Source organism: Phascolarctos cinereus, unplaced genomic scaffold (genome assembly GCF_003287225.1).
Source record: "Phascolarctos cinereus isolate Bilbo 61053 unplaced genomic scaffold, phaCin_HiC Scaffold_3;HRSCAF=262, whole genome shotgun sequence".
Taxonomy (NCBI): domain Eukaryota; kingdom Metazoa; phylum Chordata; class Mammalia; order Diprotodontia; family Phascolarctidae; genus Phascolarctos; species Phascolarctos cinereus.
In genome coordinates, this window is record NW_027555736.1 from 81,769,493 (window position 1) to 81,794,658 (window position 25,166).

A 25,166-nucleotide genomic window follows, 5' to 3' on the forward strand; every position below is an offset into this window, starting at 1 on the left:
AGGTAGGGAAAAAAGTTGGCCAAGGTCACATAATTAATTAAATGCTGCATCACGGATTTGAAGAATTCAGGTGAACTATTTTAACCCATATACCAACAAGAATCTGCTCTACAACATAAAAGACAAGTTGTCATCTGGCCAAAAATTTCAGACATGGCAGCTAGGCGGCTCAGTGGATAGAGTGCTGGTCCTAGAGTCAGGAAGACCTGAGTTCAAATCCAGCCTCAGATACTTACTAGCCGTGTAACCCTAGGAAAGCCACTTAATCTCTACCTGCCTCAGTTTTCTCAATGATAAAGTGGGGAAAATAATAGCACCTACCTCCCAGGGTTTCTTGTGAGGCTAAGATGTGATGATAATTTGTAAAGCACCTGTTGTGTGAAAGGTACTTAATAAATGCTCATTTCCTTTATTCCTGTTTATGATGCCACTTAGCCTGTTCTGCTTATTACACCTCTCCCAACGCAGGCTAAGTTTGCATTTAACTTTTTTGGCTTTGGTGTTATACCAATGACTTACATTGACCTTGTAATCCACTAAAACTTTCAGATGTTTGTATTTGCCTTAAAAATTTTTTTTTGGATATCTATTTTCTTTATATTATAATCACTCCTTCAAAGAAAAAAAATCCTCAAACTTCCTCCACTCCCGCAATTGAATCCTCTCTTAGAACAAAAGAAAAATTAACCAAGAAACATCCACTGCAGTTGCCTATAGTGATAACATCTAATAATATACGTATGTACATACATATGCATGTTTGTACACACATTATTTTGCTCAAGCTGTCGTCCACCTTTCTTCTATAGGAAGAACAATGTATTTCATTATTTGTGCCCCAGAGCCATCCATGATTTTTCATTTCCTCAGAGCTTTTCATTTACATTGTTTTACTTAGTGTATATGCTTTTTTGTTTGTTTTACTTACTTTGTAGTAATTTAAGCATTTCTTCTGTTACTCCGAGTTCCTTATATTCATAATTTCTTGAAGAACAATAATATTGCATAACATTCATATACTGTACTTTTTTTTTTTTACCATTCCATATATTTTGTTTCTTGTGTCTTGCTGATACAAAGAATTCTGCTCTGAATATCCTTGTATATATTGGGTCTTTGTCTCTGTCTTTGACTTCCTTGAGGTATGTGCCTAGCATGGGAAAGCTGGGTCAAAGGACCAGGACAATTTAGTCTCTCTCCTTACATAGTTCCCAATTATCTAGCTCTGCCAACAGTGGACACTAGATGAATGTACCTGTCTTTTTATAGGTCTTCCAATATTTACCATTCTAACTTTTGTCTAGTTTACTAGTTGGGAATTGTTTATATCTGTAGTTCTTTTATAATTAGTGACTTGGAGTGTATTTTCAAATCGCCATTTACACTTTTTATTCCTTTCTTTGAAAATTGTATTGTAATAATCCTTTGCCCATTTACCTTTTGGAGGAAAGGTTCTTGTTAGATGTTTTTGTCAGTTCCCTATGAATCAATGAATGAAAAAGCAATTATTAAATGCCTACCACATGCCAGCTGCTGTGCAAAGCGCTAGGATACAAATGCAAAAATGAGATAGCCTTTGCACCGTTTATATTTTGATATATTTTAATAGGGGGAAATAATACATATATTGACAGGAAAGGGATTTTGATCAGGGGTGTCACTGGGATTTTTATTGGAGTCTTTCCAGTAGTAATGGTAGAAGTTATTTGAATACTGTTCCTCAGAACCAAATCAATTGCAAGAGGTAGAAAATGGAGAAGGAGGAAGAACAGACAATGGCAAGATGCCTTTATTGGAGCGAAAGGCCTCGATGTCTTAGTGGATGGATGGATGAGATGGGAAACACCTTAAATATCAGACTGACTTAAAAAAATGACAAATTGATATTATCTGTATCCTATTATATTTTTATTTATTTTGTTAATCATTTCCCAATTACATTTTAATCTGCTTGGACTGTACAGGGAAGTTTTGCCACTGGAGTTCAACACCTCTGCTCTAGCCAACTTTCTAATATAAGTTGCAGAGAAGTTGCTGACCTGTATTGGTAGAGTGAATTTCTTCTCCTAGAAGTTCCCTACACTAATGAAACCACAAATCCAATACCTAGACCACATTGTCCATTTTAGGTGGGGTTTTTTTTGTTGTTTTTTTTATTTGTGATTTCCTCCAATTAAGGTTAGGAATTCTTTGATAAGGAATTCTTCTTGGGGGCTTAGTTATAAAAGGTGACTGACTCCTCCCATTTTCCTCAATATTTTTAATATGATGTTTTATGTTTAGATTATGCATCCACTCTAATCTCTTGCTATTTAGACACATCTCCCCCAACTTGTACTTGTAAAGTTGATTTTTAGGACCCAGTGGTGTGATTTACCTACTAAATTTCTTAATGTTCTAGTTTGTCAAGATCTTTTTGTGTCCTGATTCTGTCATTCCATTTGCCATCGGAAAATCTGATCAACATGCCAGCCAGCAGATATCCCTGAAGCATTCCTTTGAAGGTGTTCTTTTATTTGATATCAAACTGAATTCTCTGACTTTGGTGCCAAATCTACCCAACTGTATTAATAGTCAAGGGCACACTTCTTCATCTTTTCCACAAGAATGCCATGAGAGATTTTGTTAAATGCTTTGCAAAGATCTGGGTAAATTATACCTGCAGCATTTCCTATGTACTTGTCTAGCAAGTAACCCCATCAAAAAAGGAAATGAGGTTAATTTGGCCTGATCTTGATGAATTTTTGTAACTCTTTATAATTGTTGCTTCCTTTTCTTGATGTCTATTACCTTTTATCAATATCTTTTTGGCTTTTCCTTGGAATTAGAATCAAGGTCAGCAATCAATCATTTGCAGATTCCATTGTCTTCCTTTTAAAAAACAATTAGGACAGTATCTGTACTTCTCCAATGCTATAGTACTTCTATAATTCATCATCTTCCAGAAATCGTTGATAATGATTCACTACTCACAAACGGCCAAATATTTCAGTAACCTGGCACGGTCCTCTCTTACTATCTCCCAATTAATGGTGGATATCAATTCAATATTAACCATTTTTATTCTTTTCTTCCAGTCTAAAGATAATTTTCTTTGACAGAAAGAAAACCCAGAAATAAAAAAAAGATTTGAATAATCCTATTTTCTTTCTGTTGATGTAACAAAAATAAGGTTTACCTAGCCAAAATCATAGCCTATTCATTTATCTCACACCACCAAGTCTCAGCTATTTGCTTCCTAGAACTATGATCTCCAATTCATCTTGTGTGTTGTCTATACTTTGTACATTTGTGAACAGACATCTTACGTTATAGGTTTTATTGCCACCTGCTTTCTTTCATTTTCTCTTTCTTTTTTTGTTGTTTTTTAGGCAATGGGGTTAAGTGACTTGCCCAGGGTCACACAGCTAGTAAGTGTTATGTGTCTGAGGCCAGATTTGAACTCAAGTCCTTCTGAATCCAGGGTCAGTGCTCTATGCATTGCGCCACCTAGCTGCCCCTCATTTTCTCTTTCCAGTGAATTTCTGGGTTTATCTACTACTATTATTCTTGCTCTATTACAGCTACTATCCAAGACGTCTAGCTTGGAAGCTATGACAACAACAAACATTTATATAGTGCTTTTTTGAGCAGAGCGTATCATAATTATTTTGTTTGATGCTCATACCAGCCCTGTGAGCTAAAACTGTAGGTATGGCTATCCCCATTTTACAGATTAAAAAACTGAGGCTCAAAGAGAGCAATTGACTTGTCCATAGCCATAAGTTTGTAAGTGTCAGAGACAGGATTCAAATCTAGATCTTTTGGACTGCAATTCAAATGTTCTTTTCTATAGGTATAGGTATAGGCAAGGTATTTTTTCCCCTTTCTCCCTTTGTTCTGAATTTAAGTCCCTTTTGAATAGGTTTGCAAGGCAGAAGGTAAACATATACTTGTTAACCCATGTTAGAAGTTGGAGTGTCCTTGGTCAGAAGACTACTACTGCTATATTTTAAGTTGTGACCCAGATATCCAAATCCCATTCTGACGTACTATTTTCTCAACCAGCTGTTCATTTCCCAAATCTTCCTCTCTCTTCTGAAGCTTTTACCTTCTATTGATAGTAGTGATGAAAATAAATCTTCAATTTCTGGTTTAGGACTTCAGAATCGTTAGCAATGTTTCCTGCGTTCTTTCTGACAATGTTATACTTATTTTAAAAATGAGGAAAACTGAGTCTCAGAAAAGTTAATTAATTGGCCCATGATCACATTAGTTGAGTGTTGGAGTGAGATTTAAACTCAAATCTCACTGATTTGAAGTTCAGCACCCTTTTCATTATACTATATTGCTTCTCATATATCTGGTTATAGCAGTGGCAGAAATTGGATCCAATTTTTAGATAACTCTTTTAGATGACTCTTTGGGTATGGATTGGAGTCTAGCCCTTTACTCTCTTAGCAGTAATCTTACAGCCTTCATCAATGCAGAAAATGGAATATAAGTAATGACACACAACCATGTTTCTAGGTTTTGGTCTGGTGGGCTAAGGAATTTTTTTGTTTTGTTCTGTTTTGTTTTGCTAGGCAATGGGGTTAAGTGACTTTCACTGGCCCTAGAGTCAGGAGGACCTGAGTTCAAATCCGATCTCAGAGCAGACACTTGACACTTACTAGCTGTGTGACCTGGGCAAGTCATTTAACCCCAATGGCCTAAAAAAAAAGACAAACCAAAACTCAAACAAGGGAAATAATTAAAACACACACACACACACACACACACACACACACACACACACACACGCAGAGCTAATGTCAAGCGTCTGAAGTCGGATTTGAACCTAGGTCCTCCTGACTCCAGGGCTGATGTTCTATCCAGTGTGCCACCTAGCTGCCCCCAGAGCCAAGGGATTTTTAATTTTCTTTTATAGCATGGAATGTTTAAGTGTCCTTGTGTAAAAAAAATTACATATAAATATATTTTTAAAATTCTAAACTCTGGACTTGAAATCAAGAGAGGTGGATCTTAGTTTTGGTTCTACTGCTTACTACCTGTGTGACCTTAGGCCAGAAACTATGGCTCTCTAGGCTTCAGGTTTTATGACACAGGAGAATACTTGTACTATCTCTTTCACAGGTTGTGGTAAGAATCGATAGTTCTTAGTTTTAAGTCTGCATTGTTACTTTGCGTTCTTCATGCATTCATATAGTATCCTACTGTTACAAATATGATAGCATTTAAACTTCCAAACAAGTACTATATCCCTCAAGGAGTTACCCTGGGAGGCTTCAGACTTACTTCAGTGATGGCGTTAGCACTGCTTGGAACATTTATAGCCTCTTGTTGGGCAATTATCTTTAAAAACAACTTACTAATCATAGAAGAAACTTTGTCTTCTTGCTATATGGTTGCACCAATAATTCAACTCACCAATAATTTGCCCTACAACTAAGTTTTCCAACACGTACTACTATCTTAGATCTGCTTAGCTGAGCAATCTCTTATGAAGCTAATTTTTTAAAATTCAAAAACAATTTTTTAAGGAATCACGTGATAAATCTAGTTCTACTAAAGCATATTGCTCAATAATTAAAATAGCGTAACCATACAATCCACCCACCTCATTCCAGTTGGAGTGATATTATTTTTCCAGTATATTCCATATGTACTCAAATTTTTTAATAAGTTTTTATTGATATCTTTTTTACATCACCATAATTTCTTCTCCATCCCTTTCTTACCCTTTCCCAGAGGGCCATCCAATATAACGAATAGTATTTTCTAGAAGACAAAAGAAGAGAAAAAAAGGCAGCATAACTTATCAATCATCAATATTGATATTAAAATATTTGCATTGTACAACAATGGTGGGTTGGGGATGTCTTCTCATACCTCTTCTTTTGAGTTATGTTTGTTTTTTTACAATTTGCAACATTCACTTTTGATTTCTTTGTGGTTGTTCTTTCTATTGACATTGCAGTCCTTGTACTTTTTTTCTTGGCTCCTCTTATTTCACTTTGCATTAGTTCATATAGGCATTTCCATATTTCTCTGTATTTATCATATTCACAGTTTCTTATAGCAAGTAATATACCATTACATTTATGTACCTCACTTTCTTTAGCCATTCACCAACTGATGAGCATCTATTATTTTTCTAATTCTTTGCTATCACAGAAAGTGTTGATATAAATATTTTGGATTATATGGAGACTTTCTTATCATCAGTGGCCTCCTTAGGGATGGACTTTCTTGGACAAAATGTACGGCCATTTTAGTAAATTTATTTGTCTAATTCTGCATCGCTTTCCACAAGTGTTGCACTAATTTACGGCTCTATCAACAAAAGTGTGTCTACCTTCCCATAGCCCCTCCAACATTTACTATTGCCATTTTTTGTCATCTTTACCAATTTGCAGGGTATGAAACCTTAAGGTTGTTTTGATTGAATTTTTCTTGTTATTAATGATTTAGATTATTCTTTTATGTAATTGATAATAGTTTGCAATTCTTTTGAGAAGTCTTCTTTGCATTGTAAAGATCTGTATTTTAAAGATAATTGCCCCAAAAGAGGCTATAAATAGTTTGCAATTCTTTTGAAAACTTCAATCACTGTGGAGAATGGCTTTTGTTATATATTGTTAAACATATATACATACACACACACACATATATATATACATATATACACATATATGTGTGTATACATACATACACACACACACATACACACAAATAAGCATATGCATATATGTGCATGTGGGGTCCCAACTGAGGAAAAGGCATTAAAAACAGTAAGAAGTGAAAACCATTATCTTAAACTTTGTGAAAGGTGGTAGTCAGGACTCAGTGACCTCTTAAAAAATCATAGTTCGGATACTGAATAATAACTTAGATACTGTGACCAACGAAAGTCATAAAATGAATACCGTGATCCACATGTGACCAGGACACAGTGACCTGTACATGATTAATACACAAACCTATGTTTAGGCATTTTCCCCAATAACATTGGGTAACATGCACAAGCTCATTATTAATCAGAAAACCAAAAATATCCACCAATCAGTAGTGATGCACTCTCTAACTCCTCCTCCCTTTGTTTTCTTTAATAATCACTGGGCTTTCCTGGGGTCTCTAATTGGGGATTGATCCACTATTGAGACTGTTTTCATCTGGGAGCTACTCCAGATTGCCCCCTTTTATGTAAGTAATTCTACTGATTATACAAAAACTTCTTATAATCAAAGTCCAGTCTCTTTCTTCAGAATAAAATTAACCCCTCTGATTGGGGAAGCCAAGAATATCCCAGTACACAGGGATATTAGCCCCTGGAAAGGTACAGAGTTCCCCCCAGACCTTATAGTATGTGTATACATATATCTGTTAATAGCTTATCTGTCTTTGATATGAAATGGGGTGGCATTTACCATGAATATTTCACCTTCAGAAAAATTTAATATATTATTTGGACTTAAGAAATAATTCTATCATCTCTGCTATAGTTCACTCAAAGCCCCAAATTCAACTTCAGCATTTTCACAAATCTCACAAATATGAGTTGAACCAATTTTCACATGAAAAAAATTGTAAAGTCAGATTTTGTAGCAGTCGTACGAATCTCCATATTTCAGTTCTGATATTTTTCAGAGGAAACATACTAGTTTTATGATGCTAAAAGGCAAAACCAAACACATAGAACCATTTGAATCAGAGTATTAAATCTGCAAGGGAACTTAGAGATCATCTAATTCAACCTCAATTTCATGGATATAGAAATAGATCCAGAAAAGTTAAATGAAATAGAAAGGTAGATCAGTGGATAGAGTAGACATAGAAATTACAGCAGCAAATCAATATAGTAACATTATATTTGACTACCATAAAGACTTAAGTTTTGAGTATAAGAATTCATTGTTTGGTAATTTTAGGAAAACTAGAAAGTAGTCTGACAGAAATTAGGCATAGACTAATATCTTACACCATTTACCAAGATAAGATCAAAATGGATATATGGCCTAGATATAAAGAAAGATATTACAAGAAAATCTGAAGAACGTGGAACATATTACTGGCCAGACTTATAGATAGGTAAACAATTTATGAATAAACAAGAGATAGAGAACAGTTTGAGGTACAAAATGGATAATTTTGATTACACTAAATTAAAAAGATTTTGTTCAAATAAAACAAATGTAGCCAAGATCAGAAGGAAAGAAGAAAATTGGGGAAAACTTTTTATAAAGTTTCTCTAAAAAAAAGTTTCTCAGATAAAGGTCTCATAACTGAAATATATAAAGAATCTTGTCAAATCTACAAGAATACTAGTCATTCATTCCCCAATTGATAAATGGTCAAAAGGTGTAAACAGGAAGTCTTCTGATATAGAAATCAAAACAATTCATAGTCATATGAAAAAATCCTCTAAATCATTATTGATTAGAGAAATGTAAATGAAAGTAACCTTGTGATACCATTTTATATCGATCAGATTGGCTAAAACAATTGAAGGGGAAAACAACAAATATTGAAGGGCCTGTGAAAAAAATTCACTGTTGGTGGAACTATGAACTGATCCAACCATTTTGGAAAGCAATCAACAATTATGCCCAAAGAGTTATTAACCTTCCAATACCCTTTGACCCAGAAATACCATTACTCAGTCTGTTTCCCAACATGATTAGGGAAAAAGGAAAAGAACCCATGTGTTCTAAAATATTTATAGCAGCTCTCTTTGTGGTGGCAAAGAACTGGAAATTACAGAGATGCCCATTAACTGGGGAATGAATGAACAAATTGTAGTATATAATCATGATGGAATAGTACGGTACTATAAGGGATGATGAGTTTGATGATCGTAGAAAAACAGACTTGCACAAAATAATGAAGAGAAAAATGAGCAGAACTAAGTGAATGTTGTTTTAATAGCAATATTGTTTTAAGAACAACTTGGAGTGATTAAGTCATTTTTACTATTATAGATACTCAAATTAACTACAAAGGATCTATGAAGACATTGGTATCCAGAGAAAGAACTAATATATGGAAGTATGTATAGAACAGTTTTACATATATACATATTTGTGCCTAATGGTAGCCATCTCTGGGGGGAGGGGGGGAGGAAAAAAGGAAAAAAATGAAAAAAAAAGAAAATTACATGATGACTTTATTATATATTTAAAAGGAATAACAAGTTACACATAATAGATTTTCAGTTTCACATACAATCATCTTTTATTCTACTCTACTAAGTTATAGAAATGATTGTTTTATTTTTAAAGTTCCAAATATAATAAATAATTTTTTAAAAAGTTGAATGACTTGTCCAAAGTGATGTAACTAGAAAGTGAGAGAGCAGGAACTTAAATCTAGGTCTTCCATTACAGAGCTCAAAGATTTCTTCATTATAGAAAACATGGAATTGTGTGTGTGTGCACATGTACGCATGCATACATGCATATGTAAGAGTATTATTCAGGGAAGGTATATGAGCCACTCACCATGAGAAGGGTCTTGTGATGGTAGATGAGACTAAAACTCAATATGCTAATTTAGAGGCCATATTTTCATTCCCAAAAGGTTTTCTGTGAAAGTTACATAGGAACATCCCCACTCTGATTGCAGGAAGTAATTGGTGCCACAGAGGTGACATGATTTAAGAAGAGCTGAAGCCAGTTAGTTAAGGGAGAAAATGCCAGGTGCCTCCGGGAGCTATTTTTCCTCTGGGTAATTTGTTTCTTACAAACCTATTTGCCATGCAACTCTCAAGAAGTTCTAGTCTAACTGGTTGGGGTTGGTGGAGGGGAGGAAGAAGGGTGTCTGCCAGTCTTTATAATACAAAGTAAGTAGATGGACGAAGAAAGGGCTGTTGTTGTTGCCTTCATTTCTTTTCCTCTCACTTTCTTTGAAATCTATTGTAATCTGGATTCTGACTTCATAATTCAAATGAAATTGTTCTCCCTGAATGTTTCTTTATATTCTTTTAATTGTCAAATCTGATGCCCTTTTTTCCAATCCTTAGCCTTCTTGATTCCTCTGCTGCGTGTGATACTGTTAATCAGGTTTTTCTTTGTGATGCTGGTGCCTCCTGGCTCTCCTCCTACCTGTCTGACCACTCCTCAGCTGATTTTTGTTGTTGTGTTGTTGTTGTTGTTGTTGTTGTTAGATTATCACCCTTCCCTAATTGAGAATGTAACTCAAGGCTTTGTCCTGGGCCCTCTTCTTTTCTCTCTCTATACTCTCTTACTTGGTGCCCTAATAATTGCCCAAGCATTTAATAAGAATCTATATGAAGATGACTCTCAAATCAACATATCAAGCCCTAGTCTTTCTCTTGGGCTCCTGTCCCATCTCGGCTTCCTGTTGGATATTTCAGACTGGATGTGGAGTTAAAGATGTGGGTTCAAGCCCCATCTTTTATACTTCCTACTTGTTTGACTACAGGCAAGTCATTAAAACTCATTCTTTTCACCTGCAAATTGAAAGTGTGGCACAGAATAGAGAGAGTCAACTTTGATACTAGGAAGATATAGGCTTAAGTGCCATCTTTGATACACATTGGCTATTTGACCATCTTAGTATTTTAAGCAGTTCTTTTTGATTATGAGCTGCTGAGAAGGAGCTAACCTGCAGTGATAACTGGAATTTCCTTACCTAGGAGTTCCCTATTACAATAAAATCATTGGCCCAGTCTTTATCCTTTTAGTAAGTGCACTGTAAAAATTAAACTGTTCTGAGGGCACTCAAATAGTCTCTCATACATGCACACACAAAAATAAGCACACTCACTCACTATGCACAAAAGATAAACAATAATTTCAAAGAGTACACAGTGAAGAACAAGCCTTTCCATTACACCATTCTTCCCTCCTTGGCATGGCCGCAGCCTGATTTTGATCAATGTGCTTTAATGCTTCACAAAATTTTACCATAGTTCCTATTGGAGTCCTTTAAATATTGTGCTAGACTGAGTCCTGATGGGTAAATTTAAAAAAAATCAACTGAGTCATTTTTCCAGTCATGGTAGGCATGGGGAGGGGGAGAGGTCTGTATACAATGGAGGCAACATCTAGAACAGAATGACCATGTGGGGTATTCCAGCACAGAGACTGAAAGAGGGCCACCCCTGTGCTCCGGGACCAGACCCACATAGAGAGTGCTGACCTCATACAGGATGCAAGGTGCCAGTTGGTAGCTGTTTTGATCACTACACAGCTCTGGGTCACAGATACAGTGTGGGAGTGCACATAGGGGTGGCATTCCAGGGTGAGGAATGGCCATAAGGCCTACGCTATGTACTAAGCAAGAAACAAGTTTAGTAGGAGGTAGCAGTTCTGTGGCTTTGATTCCAGAAGCAGAGTGTTGTCTCAGATCTAGCCCCCAACTCAGTCTGAAGCCATTAGTGGAATAGCCAGGGTAGGAATCCTAGACCAAAAGAAAACCTGAAGTTCTGTCACTCTGAACCAGTAGAACTTTCCAGCTGGCTGATAGTGGCTGAGTCCTCTTATGATTAATATAGTCAGTTATGTTTATTTTGTCTCCAATGAATTTTAATCATATTATCAACCTCTTATTGACTATATACACATACACATACATACAAATATATATATATAATACATATACACACACACATACACACACACACATATATAATATATATACACACACACACACACACACACATGTCCTGTAGTCTATACATCAGGTTTCTAACATTTCTGCATTTGTTTATAAGGTTTTTAGGCCCTAATACATGGTCAATTTTTTAAAGGATGCTATTCAAAGCTGAGAAATATATATATATATATATATATATATATATATATATACTCCTTTCTATTCCCATTCAACAGTCCTCATAGGTCTAGCATATCTAACTTTTCTAAAATTTTATTTGGGCCCTTAATTTCTTTCTTGTTATTTTCTGGTTTTATTTTTCTAGGTTTAAATGGGAGTAAATTGAGTTTCCTCACTATTATAATTTCCATGTCTATTTCTCCCTGTAATTTATTTAAGTTTTCCTTTAAGCATTTAGATGCTATGCTATTTGGTGCGTATGTGTTTAGTACTGATATTAATTTATTGTCCATGGTAGTATTCAACAAAGTGTAGCTTCCCTGTCTCTTTTAATTGTCCATTTTTACTATTGATTTGTCTGAGATATGATTGCTACCCCTTCCTTTTTTTACTTCAGTTGAAACACAATACAATTTAGTCTAGCCATTTATTTCAGCATTTAATTTTTATGTAAATTTTTTTGTAAACAGAAAATTTTTGGATTCTGCTCTCTAATCCATTCTCTCATCCTCTTCTGTTTTATGGGTGAGTTTATTTCATTCATATTTACAGCTCTTACAGTTAATTGTATATTTTCCTCCATTGTATTCTTATATTTTTCCTTCACTTTTATTCTTCCTTTTTACAAAGAATAATGAAAATTATGATTATAGCAATAGATACAAGGAAGTCTTTTGAGAAGTTACAACATCCATTCCTATTTTTAAAAAAGTACAAATAAGTGGATCTTTCCTTGTTATGATAAATGTTATCTATATAAAACCAAGACCCAGTAATAGCTATAATGGGGTTAAATAAAAAGCTTTTCGAATAAGATCAAGGATAAAGCAAGGATGTCCATTATCACCATTACTACTTAATATAATACTAGAAATGCTATCTATAAGACAAAACAAAAGGAATAAAAGAATTAAATATAGACAAAAATAAAATAATTTCTTTTTTTTTAGATGACAGGATGATTTACTTAGAGAATCCTGTAGAGTCATCTAAAAATTAATTGAAACTATAAACAACTTAAGATAAGTTGAATAAAAATAGACCTACATAAATCATCAATATTTCTGTGTATTGCCAATAAAAATCTAGCAAAATACATATAAAAAGAAATTCTATTTTAAATTACTCAAAAAATTATAGCAGTTGAAAGTCTACTTTCCAAGATACACATAAAAACTACATAACTACAAATACAAAACATTTTTATGCCGAAAGACCTAAATAATTGGAGAAATATTAATTGCTCATGGGTAGACACAACCAATATAATAAAAAAGGCCAATTCTGCCTAAATTAATTTAGTTATCCAATACCACACTAGTCAAACTACCAAAGGATTACTTAAAAGAACTAGAGAATTAGTAACAAACTTTATCTGGAGCAAACAAAAAGTCAAGATTCTTTAGGGAAATTATGAAGAAAATTGAGAAGGGAGGGGCTTTACTTCAAAGCAGGAATCATCAAAACAGTTTTGTACTGGCTAAGAAATGGAAAGGTCAATCAGTGGAACAAATCTGGTACATAATATGCAGAGGCAAATGAGCATAGTAGCCTAGCATTTGATAAACCCAAAGATCACAGATATTTGGGTAAGAACTCACTATTTGACAAAAACTGTTGGAAAAATGAAAACAGCCTGGTAAAAAACTAGGTATAGATTAATATCTCACATTATTTACCAAGATAAACATTTCAGTTGGATATAAAAACATAAAGGCTAATGTCAAACTAATTAGAGAATAAGAGAAGAAATTACCTGACAGGTCTATAATCAGGAAGGGAGTACATGACCAAACAAGGGATATAGAGTGTCAAAGATAGCAAAATGGACAATTTTGATTGCATGCAATTAAGAAGTTTTTGTACAGACAAAACCAATGCATCTAAACTTAGAAGAGAAATGAGTAACTGGGGAGAGAAAACACTATTATAAGTTTGTCTGATAAAGCTTTCATTTCTAAGATATATAGGAAGATTAAAATTTATAAAAATAAGAGCCATTCCTCATTTGATGAATGATCAAAGGATATCAATAAGCAGTTTTCAGGGGAAGAAATCTAAGATATCTATAGCCAGATGGAAAGATGTCCTACATGTCAAATTGATGGGCTTACAGGCAATGAGTAGTCAGCAAAACTATCAGTGAAGGCTGAATTAGGTTAAAATGTTATTGGGAAATATTTAACAAAAAAAATACAACTCAGATAATGTTAATTTGCCCACTCAGATCTGTTTGTATTTGAGTTTGACTCCATTGCTCTAACTCATTAATAATTAGAGAAATGCAAATTAAAATAACTTTGAGGTTCCGTTTAATACCCATCAGATTGGCAAAGCTGACAAAAAAAAATTACAGCCTCTGGAGGAAATGTGGAAAAATAGGAGTATTAATGCACTATTGGTGGAGCTGTGAACTAGTCTGACCATTCTGGGAAGCAATTTGGAACTCTGCCTTAAAAGTGTTTAAACTGCGCATACTCAGTGATATCACTACTAGGTCTATATGCTAAAGAGGAAAAAACAAAACAAAACAAAACAAAAAGAAGATGTAAAGGACCTGCATGTACAAAAATATTTATTGCAACTTTTTTTCTGGTGGCAAAGTCTTGGCAAGTGAGGGTTATCCATCAATTAGGGAATGGTTGAATGATTTATGGTATACAAATGTGATAGGATACTATTGAGTTATAAGAAATGATGAAGAGGATAATTGCAGAAAAGCCTGGGAAGATTTGTATGAAATGATGCAAAAGTGAGCAGAACCAATAAAATATATATATAATAACAACAATGTTATAAAGACCAAATATTTTGAAAAATTTAGAAACTCCAAATAATATAACTAAAAAACCCTAAAATTCTACAGAACTCTGGATGAAATATGCTAGAGAAGTTATAGACTCAGTACAGACTGAGACATATATTTTTTGATCACGACCCATATTTTTGTTTGGATATACATTTTTGTAACAGGGATTTTGTATTTCTTTATTTCTCAATGAGGGGGAGGAGACACAGTGGTAGGGAGAGAAGGAAGAGTTTCATTTATAAAAATATAAAAATATTAATAATGCATTATCTACCTTCTCCCAACATTGTTGTGAGAAAAGCAGCTTTCAAACTTTAAAATGCTATAAAATGTGAATTGGCTTTATTACCACACATCTGTTATAGACTTGAGTTATTCCTGACTATTGACTTCTGAAAGATACTAAGGTCAGACTGGAAAAAAAAGGAAACAAAAAAGAAATTCCTCAGGGAGTATTTAGGATTGAGGGAATCTATCCACTGACCCAGGGAAACTCAAATCTCATTAAGCAAACTGGTAAGAGGTAAAATATTGTGACAATATATCATCATCATCATTAACAAACATTTGTTAAGCACCTACTATGTGCCAGGCACTGTGCTAAGCACTGAGGATACAAAGAAAGATAAAAACACAGTCCCTGCCCTAAGGAGCTTTCATTCTAATGGGAAAATAAACATGCAAACAATATTGCACATATAATATATATGCAGAATAGATGGGAAATAATGGTAGGATAGCCAGGCTAGGGCAGCCAGGTGGCACAGTGGATCGAGTGCTGAGCCTGGAGTCAGGAAGACTCATCTTCATGTGAGCAAATCTGGCCTCAGACACTTACTAGCCATGTGACCCTGGACAAGTCACTTAACCCTGCTTGCCTCAGTTTCCTCATCTGTAAAATGATATGGAGAAGGAAATGGCAAACCCCTCCAGTGTCTTTGCCAAGAAGATTCCAAATGGGGTCACAGAGAGTCAGACACAACTGAAACAACTGAATAATAATAACAACAAATGGCCAGGCTAATTCTAATTCAAAGAGATCTAACACTTTGAAAAACTTTGATTATACAGAAGTTTGTCTTGATTATGCACAGGATGGAAAAGGTCTCTCTGTCTCTGAACTAAACATTCCCAAGGATTGTGTCCTACTTTTCTCCAGCATGTTCTGGCATTGATTCCCAATGGGGAGTGTTTTTGGATTGTGCTTCTGCAGCCTCTCCCATATCTCACCTCCCTGCAGGCTCCTCCAGGAAGTTTATTTTGGGGGAATCCACAAATGAATCCTGTAAATTAAGACATGACAGGCCAAATTGCCTCCCTGCCGTTTGTCATGTTTTGCACTGTTCCAATTCTCCCATGTGCCACTGGATACAAAGCAGATCCGTCCCTGTGGCTTTTGCCTCATTTCTCACAAGTCATGCTAAGGAAATAAGAATGGAGAGGGAGAGCTGTTTTTGACAAAAACCAAAGAGTTAACAGAGATCCATGCTTGTTTTTCAATGGCTCCTGGTCCATCTGCCTTGGATAAAGTGAAACTGGAGGTTAGAGGGAGCAACAGTGCTAATGGGGAAGCACCTTAACTATGATCATAACATAATGCTAATAGACCTGGAAGGGACTTTTGAAGCCTTTGAGCTGAACCTCTTTATTTTACAGATGAGGACACTGAGACCTAGAGAGATTCAATGACTTCTTGTTGTTGCTTAGCTGTTCAGTAATATCTGACTTTTAGTGACCCCATTTTAGGTTTTCTTGGCAAAGATACTGAAGTTGTCATTTCCTTCTCCAGCTCATTTTACAGAAGAGAAACTGAGGCAAACACGGTTAAGTGCCTTGTCCAGGGTCACATAGTTAGTGTCTGAGACTGGATTCAGACTCAAGAAAATGTGAGGCTTCCTGACCCTAGGCCTGGCACTCTATGCACTGAGCCAACCAGCTGCCCCAGGCAGTGGACAAGTGACTTGCTCATGATCAAATAGCAAGTAAGTGTCTGAGGCAAGATTCAAACTCAAGTTTTTCTTTGATTTCACATCCAATGCTTTACCTTTTGCACCACCTGATTGCAAGAGGATTCCAGCAGGATCATGAGAAGAGCAATGAATATGGAACCAGAGGTCCTGGGTTCTAAACCTGCTTCTGATATTTAATACCCATGTGACATTGGGTAAATTACTTCCCCATTCTGGCCTTCCAACTTCTGTGCAAAAAGAAGAGGTTGGATTACATGATACCTTAGGTCCCTTGAAATTCTAAGTTATATTATACCTACAAAGACAGTGAGTTGAAGAACAGTTCTGTAAAGATGGCACACACATAACCCAGGGAATGAAAGTCAATCAAACAAAAAGTAATTTCTTAGACTAAAAAAATTTCTTTGTCGAGTAAACTGGTCTCATGATTCATGTAATCCTGACTGTCTGAATTCAGTCTTGAACTGAATTTTCCCCCCTACTGAATAGTATTTTATTTTTGTCAATTACATGCAAAGATAGTTTTTAATATTCACTTTTACAAGATTTTGAGTTCCAAATTTTTTTTCTCCCTTGCTTTCCTTCCCCCTCCCCAAGATAGAATGCAATCTGATATAGGCTATACACATACTATCATGTTAAAGATATTTCTACATTAGTCATGTTGTGAAAGAAGAATAAGAACAAAAGAGAAAAACCACGAGAAAGAAATAAAGAGAAAATAGTATAATAGTATGCTTTGATCTGCATTCAGACTCCATAGTTCTTTCTCTGGACATGGCCAACATTTTCCATCATGAGTCTTTTGGAATTGTCTTAGATCATCGTATTTCTGAGAAAAGCTAAGTCTATCAAAGTCAGTCATTGCACAACGTTGCTGTTATGTGTACAATTTGAATTGAATGTTTTGAACTCTATTTTTTTTCAACCTGGTCTTTTGAACTGCGTGGGTGATAATCTAATTTAGTCATAGCAGTGGGATGCCTTAGACTTCCTTTAACATCTAAATTACTCTTTGCTAATAAGTAATAAGCACATGAATAACTGGAGCATCTTTTAGAGCATTGAACAACTAGTCAATCGGTTGACAAGCATTTATTAAATGTCTACCATATGTCCAGTGCTAAGCACTGGATTGTAGTTTATTTTACTCATCTGCAAAGTGAATAAGTTTGACCTCCAAGGTTTCTTCTGGCTGTCATTCTATGATCTTATCATAATCACATTTTCTATCAATCATCATAAGCTTCTTTTTCATTCTTATCTGGAGACCTCAGTAAAAAAAAAAAGTCCTTAGAGGTAGTTTGGCACAAAAGATGAGAGTTTTGGATTTGAAGTCAAGAAGTTGGTAGATACTTTAGAGTCCAAAACCCTCCTTTTACCAATGAAGAAACAATACCATAGAGATGAAGTGATTTGCCTATGATCAAACATGTAGTGATAGATAGCACCAGAATTTGAACTCATGTCTCCTAACTCCAAACTCAGTGCTGTTTTTACTATATTTTGGTATATTTGACCTACTCACAATGTAAATTAGATAGTTCATTAAGTCCCTCAAACTTATAGTGCCTTTGCTTCTTTGACTTTACATATTTCTACTTCTACTTCATAGTAATCATGAATTACCGTCACTAAACTGGACATGGTCCATGGCATTCTTCCACCTCTGTGATTTTAAACTCGTTTTTTCTCCTCTCTTCTGTACCCACTATCTCTTTATCTCCTCTCTTCTCTACTCACTATCTCCAATCTTTAGGATCTCTCCCAATTTATTAATCCATTAGCCCCAATCTGGCTACATGACTTCTTTCTAATACTAAATTCCAAAAAAAATCCCACTTCAAATGTTTACCTTTTTAATATTTTAGATGCTGATGCCCCTCTAACCTTTAACTTTCATGGAACTTGCCATTAAGTAGAAGAGATATGACATGTAAGCAAAAACCTACAATTCAAGGTAGGATAGCAAAAAAGAATATTATGGTTTGATTTCAGAGGTAAGAGAGAATTTTTGCCTAGTAGGACCGAGAAAGGTTCATGGAAGAGAATTTAGAATGTCTTATAGCTTTGCTTGGAAGAGAATTGGCCATGTCTGCATGAACACACTTATTTCTTTTTTTTTTTCTTTTAGACAATTGGGGTTGTGACTTGCCCAGGGTCACACAGCTAGTAAGTGTCAAGTGTTTGGTCTGAGGCCAGATTTGAACTCAGGGCCGGTGCTCTATCCACTGCGCCACCTAGCTGCCCCGTGAACACACTTATTTCAAGGAATTCTGCATATACTTTCTGGAAGAAAAGCTCAAGATATACAATTTACTTGTTTATTACAATATCCCGTCTCACAGGAAGTGATGATGCACAGGACAAGCTTCACAAGGATAAATAGAGTCAGGATCCCTTGCATGATTCTTGAACCTTATTTTCTCTGGCCCTAACTCTCCTAATCCATACACACTGCTCCAAAAGGGCCTACATGATGAGACAGATATGATTGGAGAAATTGCCTCACTCGTATGCAGGGAAGGTAGTTTTCCTAACTCTTTTGACCCACTAGAGACAGTGTCTTCATTTTTTTATCAGCAGGACACTCTGTTCCCAGGGCAGGGAATAAGGCATGAATTAACCAAATGACTCACATAACTGTGCTGATCTTCTGCAGTTCCCTACTAGTGGCCTCTCCTCATATCATTGTGCATTTATTACACATGCACACACACACACGCACACATATTCTACATTTACTTCTCAGTGAATACATGGTATTTCTCACTCCCCAGTTGAATTCAAGCTCCTTGAGGGCAGGAACTGTTACACTTTTGTATTTATTGGGCACATACTGGGTATTTAATAAATGCTTGCTGATTTGATTATGTCTCCTATCCTAGGCCCATCTCAGTCTTGGATAACTTCTTTACAACTTCTATCTTCCTAAGGGTATAGTGCGTTGGGGAAGGTGGGCTTCCTTTTAGGGAATCAAAGAGGCCATCCCCAGGTCTTGATTTGTCTTTAAATGATGGCTTGAACCTATTTACCTGAAGCATACCCAGTCCAGGCCTTGAGGATCTGGTGCTTCTCAGGCTTGATGGAATCGTCACTGGTATGCAAATCAATGCATCTTTCTGACTGCATGTTTTTGCTGTAGCAAATATGGAGGGAAGCAGTTGAGTACACCCGAATCAGTGATTGAATCTTTTAACATATTGTATTGTTAAGTATATTTATTTTTTGTTAAGTTTTATATGGTATTTGAGTGTTTCATTGCACTCTAATCCTGAGCCTGGACCACTGGCCTGGCCAGAGTTACACCTGGCCAAGAATAACAGATACACACAGGATTGAAGTGATGGTTTTTAATATAAAATATGTGAATAGAAAGGTTTGAGTAGCTTATCTGGTAAGAAGCAGTGTGAGGTGGGGAAAACCATACTAGATTTAGATTCAGGAGACTCGGGACATGTAAAGACCTGGGTTTGAATCCTGACTCTACCATTTACTAGTTGTATGACCCTGGGAAAAGAGTCAATTAACCTCTATAAAGATTGGTTTTATTTGAACTATATACCTCATTGGGATGTAAAGAAAATGCTGAATTTGGAGTCAGGAGAGAAATGGGCTCAAATCTTGCCTCATATTTACCAATTGTATGACTATGGACAAATTGTTCATATCTATGAAGCTATTTCTGGCTTCAGTTTTCTCACTTCAGGATGATACCTGAGACTCAAGTAAGGTATGTGTGTGTGTGTGTGTGTGTGTATGTACACATGTATGTATGTGTATATGTATGCATGTGCATATAGGTATATGTATACATTTATACACACATATGTATATACAAATATATATGCATCCTGAAGACTTTATAGGTCAGTTATTATTATTATTTTGTTATTATTATTATTGTAATTAGAGTAAACCTTGAAGTGTTACACAAATGAATGAGTTATTATGGGGAAGTTTTAGTCAAACCCTGTTTTTAGTTCTACTTTTGAATCCAATTCAGTACTTGGATCTTGTTTTACATACACTGCCACATGTCATGTTGGGGCATAGGGGACAATGGAACCAGAGTGGACAGGCAGATTGAGGTACGACCTGGATTTCACTTAAACCAGAAGAGTCTGAAATATCCATTCTATGGGGCTAAATAAATAAAGAACCAGGTCCAAAAAAAAAATCAGTTAAGACAGACAATAGTAAGCAACTAGGCTTAGATTCATAGACTGTTAGAATTGGAAGAGGCCTTGGAAATCAGCTATTCTAGGGATTGGCTTTCAGGCCAAATGTGACCTGTCCATTTTTATATGACTGGTGAGTTAAGAATGATTAGTTATGTTCTTAGCTTGCTGGTTACACAAAAACAGGTGGGGGGCCATACTTGGTCCATAGGTCATAGCTTGTAAAGTCCTGACTTTATAGACAGGAAAACTGAAGAGAAGGGGAAAAAACTTACCCTGTTATGCAGCTTTTTGTTCTTCTTCTTCTTTTGTCTTGAAGAAGACTGATGACATCATGAGCATGTGACTTGTGCATGAATTGGATTTGAGGGAGGCAGAGCTAAACAGTCATTAACTTCACTCTCTCCTCCAGAGTCATAGGATTCCAGTGGCAAGACAAAGGTCAAGATGACCGGTGATGGCACAGGATGCAGTGGGTGACTTTGGTCTTTTCATATTAAGATTTTCCCAGGTCTCAGTTTGTCTGAGGCAGCACCCATTCAGTGACTAAGGGCTAGGTAAGAATGGAGACAAATGATGGCCTAGTTTACCATCACAAAAGATTGAGAGAAATGTTGGTTAGGGGAGGAAAAATTTTTCAAAGCAAATTTCTCTAATAAAGATCTGATATCTAAGATATACAGAAGACTGATAAAAACATAAAATGAAGATTATTCCCCAAAAAAGGACCAAAAGACACACGTGGACTTTTTTTAAAAAGAAGAAACATACAATAGCATCAATCTTATGGAAGAAGTATCCAAATCACTAATAAATTGATATTGATTAGAGGAACTCTTAGGTTTAATCTTATACCAACAGGTTGAAAAATATCACAAAAGATAAAAATGGCAAATTTTGGAGGGGCTACAGAAAAAAAAACTTATTCTAGTGCCTGTTGTGGGATATAAGACAAGTCATTTGGAAAAACAATATGTAATTATTGCAGAAAAGTCACTATACCACATACACTCTTTGACTCAACAACACCATTAGCTAATGAGTGATAGAGCCATGATTATAAACATGGTGTCCTGACTCTCAATATAACTCTCATTCAACAACATCACACTTTGCTGTTGCTAAGTTCAGTTTAATAAATGGAGATGTGCTAAGTCAAGGAGCAAAGGTGACCTTAGTGTTGAGGCTGATAATAGGATCTCTGAATTAGAGTTGGGAGACACCTGAGAGATCTTCAAGTCTATAACTCACTTCTCCCAGATACAGATAAGGAAACTGGATCTTACAGGTTGGCTATTAGAGAGGTTAAGTGAATTATCAAGGTCACAAAAAGTGGAAGTTTTGGGATTCAAACTTAGGTCCTTCAGTTCCATACCCATTACTCTTTCCACTGAATTATGCTGTTTTCTATTGTTAATTTTCTGTCCTGGTTCTTTACTTCTTGGCAAATGGTAGTGGTCTTGGGTTCCTAGATGACATTTTTGGCCAGTAGAAGTTCAGAGGTTCATCAGTGATTCCAGATTCTGGTGAAGGCTGAACAGAAGGCCTACAATTACCTCCAAATCAGAGAGAAGAAATTGACACTCTATTAAAATATCCTTTATTAGCAGTTTTACTCAATTTCTCTAGCTATGGTTTGCTAGTCTTCATAACTGGAAATTAATCCTCACCAAAGCCTTCCATTTTCTACCATCTGACCTCAGAACTTAACTAGAACTAACATATTTTCATGACAATAGCATCTTCTACATTTCCAAATGATTTGTGAACTTGTCTTGGAAGTAAGGTTGGTTAGTAGAACGTAAGCTCCCTATAGCCAAAAACTGTTTCATTTTTGTCTTTTTATCTCCAGTATCTAGTATGGCACTGGACAAATAATAGGCACTTAATAAATGTTTATTGAATTGAATCAAATAGTATAATCTCCCTCTTAGAGATGGTAAAACTTAGACCTTGAGAAATCCTGTGGTCATAGACTCAATTTAGGTATTGGCAAGAGACCATGGTCTTAGCCTTGTCTCCTTCAGGGGAGTGAAATTTGGTCAAAGCAGTTATGTGTTCACATTACTATTCACAGAACACTCCTCATCACCAAGCCAGAAACAGAAGCTAGATGAAGCTGCCAAGTCAGACCCTAGAGAGGATACAACCCTTTTATGAAAATGTTAATATATTTGACAACAGGACACCTATGTAATATCTGGAGTGTAGGAAAACTTGTGTCAATCTTAACCTTTCCAGGACTCAGTTTCCCTCTTTTCAGGATGAAGGTGTTGGTCTAGATGATCTCTAAAGTCCCTTCCAATTCCGAGAACCTATGACTGTGATTCTTATTCATTTTTGAGTAGTTAACAGTTTTCTAGCTTCTAAGGAGCATATAATAAGGTTGGGGGTGGGGAGGAGGTAGAATTCTAAAGTATGAATTAATTCTACAGGTCATTTCTTTTTAATGAATGATTTGAGGCACTCTCAAATGACTTGTATTTAACCTCTCAATTGGTAATGGCCCCCATCCTGACTGTTCCCTCTATCTTCAGTGGCATTTTAAAGCTCCAGGGAAATCAGTAATAGTAAGCTTAGCAACAACTAATTCCCTTCTTGTGGTGAAAGCAGTTATGCCAGTGGGGAAAGAGCACATCCAACACTGGATGGTTTTCTTAGAGGTTTAATGTCTTTTCATGTATCCTTGTTTCCTGAACAAGTACCAGCTGTGTGGTTGTGACCTTTAATTTACATTGTCTCTTTCCCTGAATCATCCATCTTTATGCTGCTGCCTATATTTTATCTACCTCTGGGTCGCAGGGTGTATTCTGATGATTCTATTAGGATGACAGCTGCATAGCTAGCATGCATCACAGGCTTTATGTTCATCCATGATAGGTTCTGACTGTCTCTAAGAAGGGAGAGACAGATGATCCAGACCTTAGGAAGGAAGGTAAAGAGGACAAATTCTCATACTTTCCTAAATCTTCTTCAATCAAGTTCTGATGACCATTTTTTATATTTCTTTGTCTCATGAGTTGCCATGTTTTTTTTTAAAAGTTTTATCGCCAATTGGCCAGACATACTGGTTATATACTTGTCTGTGATTAGCTGGGCTAGTCCTCAGAATATATTATCAGTCTAATCCCAAGGACATATGCAAAACCTTTCCAGCATGACAAGATCTTCTAGAACTTGTGATGTACTGACATAGCCTTCAAGAACCAAGGACTTCTTTTATGCTATGAGGAGGTATCAGAATCAGACTTTTGTCATTAGGGAAGTGGCAGCTTGGAGGGATGGAGGGATAGCTTATAGGTACTTCTTAGAAAGGCAAAGAAAGGAGTAGAGTGTGTTTTATGGTATGCCCCAAAACCACAAGAAATGCTATTTTATAAGGTGTTTGATCACCAAATATTGCAGTACTAGTGACAAATATTTTCAAAAAAGAAAAGAAAACCATGAAAATAGTTGCAGTTTATGAACTAACATTGGTTATTGAGGATGAAGTAGTAAAAAACAAAAACAAAAACAAAAAACTATATGTAGACCTTGATAATATCTTGTAAGTCAAATCAACAACATACTCTGATACTCATTTACTTGTGAGTGGTGAACAATATTATAGTATGGTGGTGGTGACCAATACCAAGACAGGAAAAAGTGAGGATGAGGAGAAATATGTAGGAATATATGGTTCAGGAAAAAAGAAATAATAGAGGCTGAAGACTTGTAGGTTATACAAAAGCCTCAAGCCCATATATCATGAACACTTTTTTAAAAAAATAAAGAGTTACTTCTGGGAGCCAAGATGGTGGAGTAAAAAGTAAGTCACTCTTACCCTCCCTTACCAACCTCTGAAAGCCCAGAAAATATCACCCCAGGAAAAACCCTGGAACAGCTGAAGCAGAATAAAGATGGGGTGCAGCAGTCCAGTAGCCCAAGTAGCATGAGAGATTAATGGGAAAGACCCCTCTTCCCCTGGAAGAAGTGGAGCAGTACCAACGGGAGGTGTCCCAGCAAGCTAGTGAAAAGCCCCACCTTACCATACCAAGAGGAGATCCTGAAACCCAGGCAGTGGGGCAGGCAAATGCCTAGACCTGGACCTCCAAGTGACTCAGTGAGGCCAGGGGAACCAGTGAAAACCAGCTCAGAAAACCACCATGTGCCATGGCATTCTACAGCAACGAGGTCTCCCAGTGCCCCAGCAAAACTCTGTGAAGTGTTCCAAGGGGCCCTAGGCTGATAAACATCCTTCAACATCCATCTGAAAGGAGCTGAAGAAAGCAAAAAGAGAGAAAAAGGGCAACCTCCAGGGGCCAGACTACACAATCCTACCCTTAGAGTTCCAGTGTTGGTGATTCCAGCCCAACACCAGGTAAGCTGCCAGAACCCTACAGCTTCCAACTGCCAACATCAGAGACCCCAGCACACCAAGCCAGTGAC